The sequence below is a fragment of the Cavia porcellus genome, unplaced genomic scaffold (assembly GCF_034190915.1).
Source record: "Cavia porcellus strain 051 isolate PalLab524CR breed Dunkin Hartley unplaced genomic scaffold, mCavPor4.1 scaffold_10, whole genome shotgun sequence".
NCBI lineage: Eukaryota > Metazoa > Chordata > Mammalia > Rodentia > Caviidae > Cavia > Cavia porcellus.
In genome coordinates, this window is record NW_026947493.1 from 56,478,694 (window position 1) to 56,492,768 (window position 14,075).

Below are 14,075 nucleotides of genomic sequence, written 5' to 3' on the forward strand. Positions count from 1 at the left end.
TATTTGCCATCAGGGTGTTAACTTCCCTCTTGATGACAATCTTGTCTCACTGGGTGAAATGTGCATTTCTGCATTTATCCTGTGTCTTTCCAAGATTCTTTACATCTACAGATTATTTTTCCAGCTGCAAGATCCTTCACGGTGAATCTGTGCTCTGAAGCTAGCATCATTCTGTATGATTCTATAATTACTTTAAAATTGTCATTCAGTGGAGGCTAATAGACCTGTGACAATTTTATTATTGCCTTATAAGTCATATTTTACAGTAGATGAGCTCTGGAGTTTGACATGCTGAAATTCTACTATTCACTAGCTTACAACCTTGGGCAAGTCCTTTAGTTTCTATGACAATTGACTTTCTCATCTGTAAAGCAGAAAACTATATTTTATAGTTATTGTTTAAGAAGATTAGTGACATTGAACTTCTGGAAAGATGGCAGAGCAGTGATCAGCAGAGAAAGTGGTCTCCCTGAGAGTCACTGTCCAGACACTGGAATATAGCATTGTGAGGAAGACAAGAAGAAAAGAAGTAGGTCCCCTGGACCCAGGAAAACTCCGAAGTGTAAATTAAAGCCCACAGAGAGAGAAGAAGAATTTTCCTCTAAATTTTCTAAAAAGAAAATTTTCAATGAAGAAGGAGGAAGCTGTGGCCCACGGTTCATTTGTCCTGAGACAGGACTCACTGCATGCGAGGAATTGTTCAAACGTGGTGATGCATGGTCATGGGAGCAGTGACAGCTGACGATCAGACACCTCTGCAGAGAGACACAGAAGTAGAGGGAGCAGTGGACATGGAGGACTGCACTGGCCAGTGGTGAGTGCAGAGAACCTACTCCTTCCATGGGGAGAGAGTGATTAGCAGGGAGCCATTTTGGAGACAGACCGGATAAGACCAGAACTAAGAACTGCTGCAGGCTTCCTCTAGCAGCTCTTGGCCGGGCACCTGTGTAAATTGTTTGGGCTGTGGCAAGCCCAGTGAGTCTGGTCTTAGGGCAGCCCTGCTGAGGTTATCCACTACTCTGCCATAAAGCAACCGTTGGCTTGCTGGGACAGACTGGAATGATTTGGGACTCTGTCTCCACAGGTTGTTTACCAGTGAAATCAGAGAGAAACCTGGAAGTGGGATGTTTATTTTTTGTTTGTTTTTTTGTTTTTGTTTTATTTATTTTCTTTTTCTCCTTCATTGCTTATATATGAGTGTGAATGTGTTGTCACTGCTCCCAAACTCTTTGTGGTTGTGGTTCTGTCCTTTTTTATCTCCTCCATCTCCTTTTTCCTTCAGTCTTCCATATCAGTTTCCTCAAGTTTGCATGATCTCTTTTTGTTCTCCAACCTTAATTTGAATCTCTTTCTCTTCTTCTAGTTCTCTATTCTCTTCTTAATTCATTTTAAATATTAACCCTGAGGGCAAAATTAACACATTATGGACTTATATATTGCATATAACTATCTGGTTTGTTTCATATTTTGTTATATAATCACAAATATAGTTTATATGCTTAAAAGTTGCAAATTAAGGGTTAACTCAGTTTGTTGTTTTCAAAGCTGTATTTGATGTTATTAGTATCACTACAGCCAAAATTTCATAGTTTTTCTAAACAGCTGTTGGTCCTGATAATCCATGACTGAGATTAACTAAGGGTCACAGAAAACATGGTGGCACAAGACCAAGGAACCAAGGACTAGGCCAAACAAGCAACAACTTCTCATCTCCAAAAAGTGAAGAGGTAAGATCTTCCAACAGACTCAAAATTCAAAGACTAGCTACACCTAGAAGATAGCTCAGAGAAGTAGTCATTACCTAAGGGTCCTAAATGCAATGAACAAAGCAACCCACCATAGGCAACTTACACACATCACCCCAGGAGTTAAACTAAAAATAAGAGAGAAAATAGAATGAGAAAACACTTAAGCTAAATGCAGCCTCAGGCATTCTGCTAACCAAAGGCAAATCCAGGGGGCAGTGAGGTGGGATGATCTGAAAGCCCTCCACCAGGTCTCTCTGAAGTGAGAACAACAAAGCAATTAAATGAGGCTCTGGAAAAAATGAAATTAAAAATAATCTCTCAGATAACTATAGAGATTACCAAAATACACACCATGCTTAATGACTTTAGAGCAGATACAGACAAAAACATAGAGGAGTTTGAACAAATTATGGAAGCTCAGCACAGGAAAGAAATGGAATTCATAAAGTAGATTCAAGCAGATATTCAGGAGGATAAAAACACTACTGAAAATATTCAAGGTAGATTAGGCCAATGCAAAGACAGGATCTCAGAGATTGAAGACAAGCTTGGAGTTAGCCACTAGGAAAAGAAAGATTTATCAAAACTAGCAAAGGACCATGAGAAATCACACCCAGCAACTTCTATATGAGATAAAGAAGAATAATTTAAGATTAATTGGAGTCAATGAACAAGCAGGAGATATCACAAACAGCATTAAAAAAATGTTTGTGGAATCCTGACAGAAAATTTTCCTGGAAGACAAAAAGAATTTGACATACAGATAAACAAGGCATATAGAACTCCATTAGCAAGATCCAAAAATAAATAAATAAATACATACATAGAGAAGTAAATCTATAGCTTGGCATACCATAGTCAAAATATGTCAGTGCTCTCTTCTTTGCATGGTGGAAAATTTTCTACTCCAAGTGGAAATAGTTTCAATGTTTAAAAAATTTGATAGTGTTTGATACAGAAATTCAAACTGTATCAACATAGAAGACAAAAATCATTGATTTTCTTGCTAGTAACTTTTAACAATTCCATGAATATATACAAACTTACATATAGAATATAAAAATTAATTTATTGAATTCATTATATAAGTTAAAACTATGTATATAATGCTCTTCCATATCCTTGATCTTTACTTAGTAATATTCCATAGTCATCTTGCTATGTTAGTGAATAGAAATTTCTCATTTTTCAGAAATTGCTGCCAATTATTCCATTTATACATTTCTGGGTAATAAATGCCTACAGGTAGAATCTATGTGCAGATTTTTACACACATTTAAATATTGTACATTACTAAAATGCCTCCCAAAGCAGTTATGTTCTTTAAACTTCCACCAATAGTGAATGAAGGAAACTATTTCCTTAGTGAAACAGAATTGAAATTAGATTGCTTTTCATTGGAACCTATCAATTGAAATAGTTAACATGGGCAGAAAGTAAGTGCTGAAAAACACAAACTTGAGTACTAGAACAAGAGCCAGAAGCCTACGGAGAGCTCAGTTCATAGAAGTCATTAGTCGGTGAACACATACATGGTGCCAGACTAAGAACTCAACTTTTGAGCCTAAATCGTGAAAAACCTGGCTTGGAAAGGTAAAATAATTGAATGGGGAAATAAGAAACGTGATGTACATCTATTAGTATTCATGATTTTCTGCAAAAAGAAAAAGAAAATGAGTCTAGAGTTGGCAACAACTTCTCCTAAGAAGACTTAATGGCAAACAGATCTCTTCAAAATAGGTCAGAAAGAGGTGGAGCATCTCGCCTTCAATTGGGTATTTTCATCTGCTTGTCAGACAGTAAAGCATGAAAACTGCAGGAACTGTGCTTGACTCATAATACTCTCTCAAGACCAACCAAGACCTTGTGGTTTTTCCCTCTTTGCGCCTTCTAGGTGGTGGAGAACTTGTAGAAATGGTTCCTAAGAGAGACGATTTCCTTCATTAGGAAGTATAGGAAACAAGTTTGAAATACTATATTTTTCTGAAAAGACTCATCATTCTGGTTCTTTTAGAATGCTTATTCTCCTTAGCATAAATATTATAAAGGGTTTTACGTGTACTAGTGTGTTGTATCCCTTATCAATCAGGGAACTAGACAGCTTAATTAAATTAAAGCCTGCAATAATATCTGGTTATTCGAAGATAGATTTAAATAGCCTAGGTGTTCCTTTAAATGGTAACAGACATAGAGAAAAATTTAGCATAGAATCTGAGTTAGTAATCAGGAAATGTGGACTGTATTTCTTAGCCTTATGATTTCCATGCCAGGGTGCACCACTGGGACCCCTTGCCCATCTCATAACCCTCTGTGCTGGGTACACTGTGGAGCTGCTTCGTGATCATTAGTGGTGCCTAGAGCAAAGAATTTTACTAAGGAGAATTGATTTTGCCTACAAAAGCATTAGTCATTTTTCAAGGCATATGAACACACATTTTTCCATTAAAAATTGCATTCATGTGCTGAGGAGCTCCAATCTGAAAATCTGAAGTGCAAAACACTTCAAAAACTTTTTGGGTGCCAGCATGATGGCACAAGTGGAAAATTCCACCCTTGACCTTCATGTGACAGGTCATAAGCAAAATACAGGCACACTAAAAATATTGTATAAAAGTACCTTTAAGCTATGCCTAGTGGCTGTACATGAAGTATAAATATGAGTTTCATGTTTAGATTTGAATCCCATCCGCAAGCTATATCATTATGTGTATTATACAAATATCAAAAATCTGGAAAAAAATCCCTTACATCTGAAATAGTTATGGTTCCAAGCACTTTGAATTGGAGAAACTCAACCTCTACTGTCAAATACTGATAATTAAAAATTCCACATACCTATGTTACTTAATACAAACAAAGTTAACTTCAAAATTATTTCTGAATACGTTATGTATAGGAGTTACGATTTGTGCATCATTTTGACGTAAGTTTATTTTTTAAAAGATTTGCTTTGTCTTCTCTTTCTGGGACAATCATTTAATATTTTGGGAAAAATTGTGTAGTGGTTCTAAATTCATTTGCACATTGGAGTCTGTGCTTTTGAAATTAACTCTGTATTTTTAATACCTGTGTTGTTTCTCTAACATATATAGTGCAATATACTTATATTCCCTAGGTTGTTCTTATTTGTTCCTTAAATTCTCAAATAAAATTCTGGATTAGGGAAATCATCTTATGTAAGATATTTTTTCTTCTATTCACTTTGCTATGATGTGTCTGCATTTTATAAAATGTGTTTTATTTTTTCCTGTGCAGGCTTAGAGAAAGGAAAGAATCTGCATCCTTTCAATAATATTTGCTGGCAAAGGTAGGCGCTGAAGCCTTCCCAGTGGCGCAGAGTGGAATTTCCCCAGTCCAGGTTCCCCTGGGGTTCTGATGGCTGGCGGTTGGTCCTGCAGTTTGGAAGTGATTGCTCCAGCTCCTGCTCTTTCCCCTAGTTGTCTTGCTAAACTATGCAAATGTATTTCTGGCTTTCTCACAAATCAGACCCAAATATTGTCCTCATTCCCCCTCTTGTCCTTTGGCATACTTCTCAGTTCCTCTAAACTACAAAACATGAACTATTTTAAATCAAGTCAATGAGTTACTCTGTCTCATTTCTATTCTTTTATTCAAGACTAAAAAATAACATTTATTGCAGAATAGTGGTACAGAGGGCAATGAAGCAACTTCACAGCTAGAAAAAGATCTGAACATAAAACTTCAGTAACAATTTTTTTTTTCCAGTGGTGGGATTGAACTCAGGGTCTTTATTCTGAGTAGCTCCCATTTCTTTTTTTGTATTATTTATTTTGAGAAAAAGTCTTGCTAAATTGTCAAAGTGGCTATTTTGAGCTTGAATTTGCAATTCTTCTGCCTCAGCTTCCCAGCAGGCTGGGATTACAGGCATGTACCCCCAGGCCTGGCAATGAGCAGATCTTCTTAAAAATACACTATTTCTTTGAATTGCTGGCTATTTATTTATCAAATAACATAATTTAGGAATGCAAATGCAAAATATGTAAGTAGTATGTAGAAGGTATATCATAATTGCGCATGTATTATATAGGCTCTACTTTTGAAATTTTAATATTTTTCCAAAATATTCTTTTTTCTTTGTAGAGTACAAGGTACACTGTTAATAAATTTACTCCTCTTCATTGTTATCCTAGATTCCTCCAGTTATTACAATTTTATAATGGAACCCAGAAAATAATTAGATAAGTCATTGATTATAGTGCTATCATTGACCTCCAATGATGTTTTTTATTTTACCTATAAGGAAATAGGACCCTAATATAGCTTGTCTAACTCACCTAGATACCAACTAAACCAGCACCACACAGATTCCAATTTAACCAGAGTCCATTTCATTTGATATGTATGGTCACTTTGACATAGAAATATTACTTTCCCAATGTTACTTTGTTTTTTCTGAGTTATGGTCCAGTATACTTTGGTACAGTCAGCCTTCCATGTCTCCACAGGTTGTGCATCCATGTATTCAACCCACTATACATTTTAAATATACAGAAAAAAAACCTTGTGCCTTTTTTGAATATGAACATTTTTTTCATGTCCTTACTCTATGAACAAAACAGCATGATATTTATACAGCTTTTACATTGTACTGAGTGTTATAAGAAACCTAGAGATGATTTAATTATGTGGTAAGATGTGTATGGCTTATATGTGAAATTCCACAGCATTGTATATAAGACACTTGAGCATCCATAGATTTGTATCTGCAGTGGAAATTGTCCCAGAACCAACTCCCCACCCCAGGGTTAGGAATGACTATGGTTATAAATTTCACCATTTGTATTGGAAACATATAAGCATTACCTTAGATTTTCTTTAACTTGGTCTTAAGAACCTGATATGTTCCTCTACCCAGCCTCCCCAGCAACCAAGAGAGTAAATTACAAATAACACTGCATTCCTAAAAGGACTGTCTATGCTAATACCAGCATCAAACACCAGGAAATGCAGGACTATGGTCCTCACTGTATTCCCTGGCTTTCCTGTCTAGCACCTGCACAAACTAAATGGAGCATGACAGATACTGATGGATATTTTAAACTCAGCCAGATGCTATCACTCACTAAATGATGTGCCAGAGATGGTACCTTCACGTGAGCAGACAAGCATGTTCAGAGAGTGGGGTGTGCTGTCAGGTAGGCCTCCCAGGCAGGCAGGGGGTTCTTGGTTTCAAGGCGCTTCTTGGAACTTGACCGGGAAGCTGATTAACCAAATGAAGATCAACTATTGGGTTAAGACACCCATCTCATCACTGAATCTAGCTCACAGAGGAAATGAGAAGCAGAAAGAAAGCCCCATTATAAGAACTAGGACACCAACGCTATGGATGCTCTGCTGCAAGGTCAGAGGGCAAGAGGGTGCTGTCTTTGAGGCAGGACTCAGAACCTGTGCTTTTCAGGCAGGACCGGACTTGTTCTAAGGGTAGAGGCAAGGCTGGGGCTCAGGGTGAATGGAATGGCCTCACCCACTGGGTGGGGGAACTACTGAGCGATCAAGCCGTGACCAGGTCACAATAACCACACGTGGCCCCACACTTTCTCCCTTGACTTGGCTTTTAAGATCACTTTCTCTATACCATTTCCTATATGTATTTTATTTCTATATGTCTAAATTTCCTATTGAAGCTCACTGTTGAAGAAGTAATTTTCAGAGAAAACAAAAAGTCACCCCTAGCACTTCTGTTTTGCTCTCCGTGAAAGCAGAAATACTTCTCAGGAATCCCTGCTGACCACTTTATAAGTAGCAATATCCACAGCTTTTAATTGGCGATTTTGCTGAAAACTTAGCATCATTTTTTGTTCATTCATTATACATCAATTATTTATTTGTTCAGTAAATGTTTACAAAGTGTCTACTAAGAAATACCTAATTTCAACAGAGATATTTTCCAGCATTAAATTACTCTTTTCTATTAATAGTACCTATTCCTAAAGATTTTAAAAGAAATCAAGGGTATCATTCCTATAAAGCATAAAGCACAAGACCTTGCAATAATTAATGGATGTAGATTAGCCACTATGATTTTTATTCTTATTAATAATATTATTAAAGCATGGTATTGTGAATAGACTTTAAAATAAATGTAATATGGAATAGTAAAATGCTCTCACAGAGGTACGTATAAGATTCAGAGGAGATAATAAACCTACTTGGAAAGGTCAAAGATGTCTTTACAGGATGAATCAAGCTTTAGTTTAGGGTTGAAAGTTGAAGAGTCTATCAAATGGTCATGGAAAGGACTTTGTAGGCAGAAATGTTTCTTCAAGCTGTCACGTATATAAGCTGGTCATTCATGAGTCACCACAGAAGACAAAGCTGGAAATTCCAAAGGGCTACGTGATCCATGGCCTTAAATCATTTGCAGAGGAACCTGGATTTGGTATGGGACAATATTGTGCATACTTGAGTATTGAAAGTCATGGAGAAAACAAAATTGTTTTTCAGAACAATTCTAGCAAAAATATACAAGTAGGACCTCAAATCAAATTGTGGAAAGTGAGGCAAGCAAAGTTCACCTTGATTTCCTCAAGGGAAATCATGAAGGTGTGTGTAGTTCTGGCCTTCAAGAAGCCAGACAGCAGGAAGCCAGCTCTGTCCCTGAAGTCACTCCCTTGTCTTGAGGCAGGCAGTTGCATTGTTGGCAGGACCTGGACAGGTGACTGTTGAGTCTCACAAATGGGTCGTGTTTTCTCCTCATCCTCCCCACTTTTTTGCCAAACAAGAGACAGAGTAGTGAGACACATGGGCCATCTGTTTCAGAAACACCTTTGGGACTGGTGAAACATGCTTTCTCCTTTGAGCAGGAGTCAAAAACCCTTGGAGTTGTACATAAAATTGGAACAATGACTTCAACCACCCCTGCAAGAGACCCTTAAAACAAGTGGTTCTTACATTGAACTAATCATCTGGCCAGCTCAGGGAACTTGTTAATATATTCTTGGAGGTTCCATTCCTCTAAAGCCATGAAGACCTAGGGCTGAGCAGAAGGTTCTGACACAGCAAAAGCATCCCTGCAGTTAGATACTTAGTTAGACAGGAACCCAAGATTGCCTTTCAGGTAATTGTCCATCTTCTGCTTAAGTAAATGAAATAATTAGTCCTCAGAACTGTCCTCATGTAATTACCAAGGCATAGCTGAGTTGCAATTTTATTGCCTTAACCACAGAAAGATTTTGAAAAACACAGAGGTCAAGATGAAAGGCAAAGGTCTCACTCACAATGTATTGTTCTTAAGAGATGGTCTCGAGATGGAACAGCTACAGATGACCACAGCACTTACTAATTTGTTCATTATAAAGTGCATGTTATGCACAAAACCACCTGACACTGGACAAAGAATTCTCTTTGATCTAATTGATTTCATCAGAGCCCCTTTCTAACTCCTCTCTCATTTGCTCAAAATCTAGGGGAACTCCCTTGGACCATGCAATGCCTGTGTTTCCAGTTCAGAAAGCAAGATCATCACTTTTCCACTTGCTCACCTTCTAGGGTGTGTGAGGCTTGCTGAATCTGAACAGTAACTAATCCAAAAAAGGACCTGCTTGAGTGATGGGAATTAGAGTAGAGGAAAGCTTTCAGATGAAGCTGCATAAACAGATGAGACTTGTTAATTTCATGGCTCAACACCAGCATCATTTGGAAAACTTAAACTAGTAACAACAATGAAACAGATTATCTAGGTCTTGTCCGCTATATTAGAATCCAATGACCACACAAGTACAATGATGCATATTGTAATCCCAGATACTCAGGAAGTTATGGCAGAAGGATCACAAATTTGAGGCCAACTTGGGAAGATTAGCAAGACACTGTCTCAAAATAAAATACAAAGGACTAGGAATATACTCAGGATACAAAGTTTGCCTAGCACGTGTGAGGGCCCAGATTTAACCCAGCACTGAAAAAAAAAAATCTAGTGATGACAGAAGACACAGTTTATGTGATTTGTTAAGGAGTCAAAGTTGAAAATCCTACAAAAACAATCATTACACTCTTAGTTATCACTTAAAACAGTTCTGACTCCACTGGTTTAATGGACTGTACCTCTTAGACAAAGGCTGTTAGATGTTGCTGGGTTTTAAGTGGGAATAAGAAAAGAAAAATAATTGGAAACAATTTTCAAGAAAGTAACAGTAACAGTTCAGACCTTTTGCTTAAACTCAGCAGGAGACCTTTAAAGAATTTGCAAGTATGAAAGATGAATTTCTTTTTGCAGTAGATTCCTTGTAATTACTATAATTTCTATTGTTTAAATATCCATAGAAAGAGAAGAGCGCAAGAATACGAGTGGACTGTCTTTTCTACCTCCAAACAGAGCAAGACAAGCGCACATTTGCCTGGGGCCGGACTGCTCAGTCACTAGTTCTTGAAAAATCGCACTGCAACCTAGAAACAGTTCATACAGAGTTAACTACGGAAAGACTGAGTCCACCCAGAGAATGCAAAGTATTACCTTAACTGAGAGCTAAATGAACAGGACTGGGGGGAGGGGAGTGGGGGGAAGGGGACGCACTACAGGGTGTGGTTCAGGAAGAGGTGGGGAAGGAGCAGGGTGAGCTTGCACACGTAGGCCAGAAAAACAGGTTTCGCTGCTTAGTGTTACAGCGCTGAGACCAGTGTATAACGTGTCTCTGTTTGAAGATGAGCAGCGTGAGAGGGTCTGGAGCAGACGTTAATGCGAAGGTATTTATCTTCAAGATGAGTCACTCTGTGATAGGGGAGTTTGTCGCAGGATAAAGTTTGAACAGGATGATTCTAGCGGCGGAGCAGCTTGGTGTAAGGAATGTCTGGCAAAGTGATCAGGAGAACAAATTAGAAAGCTACTAATTTTCTAGTTGTCCTAGAAAAGCAAATAAAGGAGGAATAGGATACAGAAGGGAAACCAGAAGTGATCTGACTTGAATTTTGTGGTTTGTTAAGCTGTGTGTGTGTGTGTGTGTGTGTGTGTGTGTGTGTTTAATGTCTCCTGTGCCGACATGTCATCATGTGCCATCTGCTGTACTAAAGAATGTAGGCCCCTTTTAGCTCCTACAAGGCGAATAGCTGTCTTGCTTCTGTGAAATACTGATCCAACATTGATTGGCACTGTTTGCAGACATGTTCTAGATCCATTCTCCTCTCTGGATTTGATTCTAACTTTCTATGTAGTTACCATTCTCTCTGCTCTGGGCCCTCAACATATATTAAGTGAAGCACTCAGGCCAAACATACATTCTCCCCACCCAATATTGGGAACTTTTCTCTCATGAGATAAACTAGGAAATGCAAAAACTTCAAAAAGACAATTTTTTCCAGAAGAGTCTCATCCCAAGTAAGGTACACCAGCCACCTGTTTCCTTTCCTAGGGTCTTACTCAGGCTTTCCTTACCCGTTTCCAAAAAGCAGGACTTTCAAAGCAGACACCTCAAGCTACACAACAGGAGGAAAAAAAAAAAAATCCCTTCAGCTGCTTGTCCTGGCTTTTAACCTGAGAGGAGGAATCAGGCAGGGTATTGCTTTTTGAGGGTGGTGCTTTTCTCTGAGACCCAACGATGGGTCTCAGAGACCCAACGATGATCACTGGCAATGACTGGAAAAGGGTATACATAGTTCATGTGTGGGATTTTCTCCCTTGACAGCAGGCTGAGGATTCTACTTCCCTATAACTGCTACAGTGGCTTACTTGTCGTAGGTACTTAATAGTTATTAAATAACATGTTAAATTTAACCCTTATGATAATATTTTAAAACTTGTGTTGGTCTTTATAGTTTTAGGGAACTTCTCAACCATATTATTTGGTCCCTTCCACGGTGAGATGAAACAATTGGTGAAGGTCTTACTGGCCTCCTTATTTAATCTAAAGTGTAGGTTTATCGAAGTATCCACAACCAAAAAATTGCAAAGGTAGGGCTTACATCCACGCCTTTGACTCATGGCTTCTGTCCTCTCCAGTGCTCCCGGTCTCCCACAGGACCATTGTCACCAGTGCTGTCTGTGAGTGGCTTAGATTCAGTTAAGAATGGACATCCTCAAATTCTGCTGATGGCAGACCTCCATTATGAAAGAAGCTTTAAAATCTAGAATAAAATGGATAAAGAATACAAATGATGAGATAAACCAGCTATTTGTTCATCTGTCTGGAGTTGAACAAACTTGATAGGAGTATTCTTTTTTTTTTTTTTTAATTTTTATTTAAGGAGAAAAGAAAAGAAAAAAAAAACAGTGAAGGGGTACAAGTTATACAGATTTACAGAATAAAAAAATGCGCAGTAGGAAATCACTAGTTAATGGATTACATATTGCCATCTTAGAAATAATTGTTCAAGTCACAAAATTAAAGCTTGTAGAGTGGACTTTCCAACAATGATACTGCAAACAGTTCTGTTCAATGATCCAATAAAACTCTGTGATATCATTTTCTATCTTATTCATTTAAATATACATGCAGTTATATAGTTTAGAGCACTTTCTTTTCCTCTCTTTTGTACAGTGTCTATTACACATTTTGGGTTTCATTGCTCCCACGGTTCTTACTGCTTTTTTGGAAGAGAGTAAAACCAAATGTGACATATCAGAACAGAATCGGTCAAGTCAAAAGGGTGGACATAATAGATAATATAAAAACATAATACAAGGTGATCAACAATGGTTACCATAATGCCTCCCGCTATTTATAATAGAATTGCCTATATCATTAGTTGTAGTACAATTGAACTAAACCGTAAAGAATAAAACCGACAAAACCAAAACATTGGAGATATTGTAGGTCTTCAAAAGTAGATAAAAGTCAACGAGAATGGGTGTTTTAATGAATCTCATTATCTTCTCAGCTGATGCCTAAACTTTCGAACCTGATACTATCCAGCAAAACAGAATAGAGGAACCTCAGTCAAAAACAAGATGGTGAGAGTAATACAGGGCTTCAAATCGAGATAATAGAAAGTCAAAGTGGGTTACTATATTATATCCTGCTATATTTTTCCCTTTAATTAAATGGATAAAAATAAAAAAGTAAATAATGGAGTGGAGATTGAGAAAAAAGAGGGCATAACAGCGAAACAGGGTAGATCAAAACATATCCATTTAAGCAGAATAGTGTTTCACCACCAGATAATCCTGACCCAAAAATAGTTACCATATTGACTCCCTCCCTGAAGTCCTTGAGTACAACTTCATATACTGTAGCATTAAGTATATCAAAACAATGTAAATCCATTTAAGAGAATGACAGCATTATAGAGTATTTAGAATCGACTAACAGAAAATGAACAATGGTCTCTGTATAATCTCCTTGTCTTTAAAACGTTTTTTCTTATACTATCGTACATAACAAAATCCAATAAGATACAACCTGTTTAGACCATTGGAGACAGAAGAACAAAAGCTAGATGAGACTTCAAAACAAGATGGTACTAAATCAGCATTACCTATTAAGATGTCATTTTCTCCAAAAAAAAAGCTGTTCCTATCATCCAATCTTCTCTGTCTCATTTCTGTTGAGCTCTTTTTCTGTCAGTAGCTGTCAGTTTGTCTTCTACATTTTGTTCTCTGCTCCATTCGTTGTGGCCTCCCCGCCCCTATTTCTGGGTTCTTTGTATTTTTCTTTTTTTAGAATATCCTGCAATACTTTCTGTAGGGTTGAATTGGTGGTTGCAAATTCCCCCAGTTTGATAGGAGTATTCTTAACATGGCACAGGTTGTTCCTTGATCACCTTTTATACTAGAGCTTCATCTCCCGAGTGAAGCGTCCCCTCAGGGGGACCATCTGAAAGTCCTGTACAAAATAGAAATGTCACACTCCACCTTATTTAGGAAGTCTGACTTAGTAGACTCCAGAAACTTACATGCTTAAACGTCATAGGCAGTAAAGTTTGAAAAATCACTGGAGTAAGGATTTAGTGACCTCACTTGTCCTCTCCAAACATGCTGACCTCCAGTTGTTTTTTCTGCAAAGCCAGCTAATAAGACCTTTCTTCCCTAGGCAGGAGGTTAGGTCTAATTATCTCTTCCTGTACCTCATGATTCTAAAATCTACCATTTAACTATTCTTTTCATCAATCATGACTGATGATTCATTCCTCCAACTCACAATTGCCTTTCCCTAAATTCCCTTCTAAAACCCTGGCTTTCACTTAGGATCCATTCCCTTGGTGAAATTATTTCCAGTGTCCCCTCTCAGAACTTACCCACTCCAGTCTTTAAACTCTTGAAGCATTTGAAGTCTTAGTAAAGACATGCCCTAAGATACCTGTCACTCTATGGAGGCAGTCTTTGTTACATTCTTGTGTGATTTCTGCCTTGAAAGCAGTGACTCTTTTTGTTAATGA

The 14,075-nt window shown here is 37.8% G+C and overlaps 1 long non-coding RNA gene across 1 annotated transcript; it reads left to right on the top strand.

Annotated features, from left to right (window-relative positions):
- LOC134477906 (uncharacterized) lies at window positions 1-5,322 on the top strand. The gene is made up of 3 exons (XR_010050205.1): window positions 1-814; window positions 1,590-1,727; window positions 5,004-5,322. It is a non-coding gene; the product is annotated as an uncharacterized LOC134477906 (long non-coding RNA).
- Window positions 5,323-14,075: the final 8,753 nt, after the last annotated feature.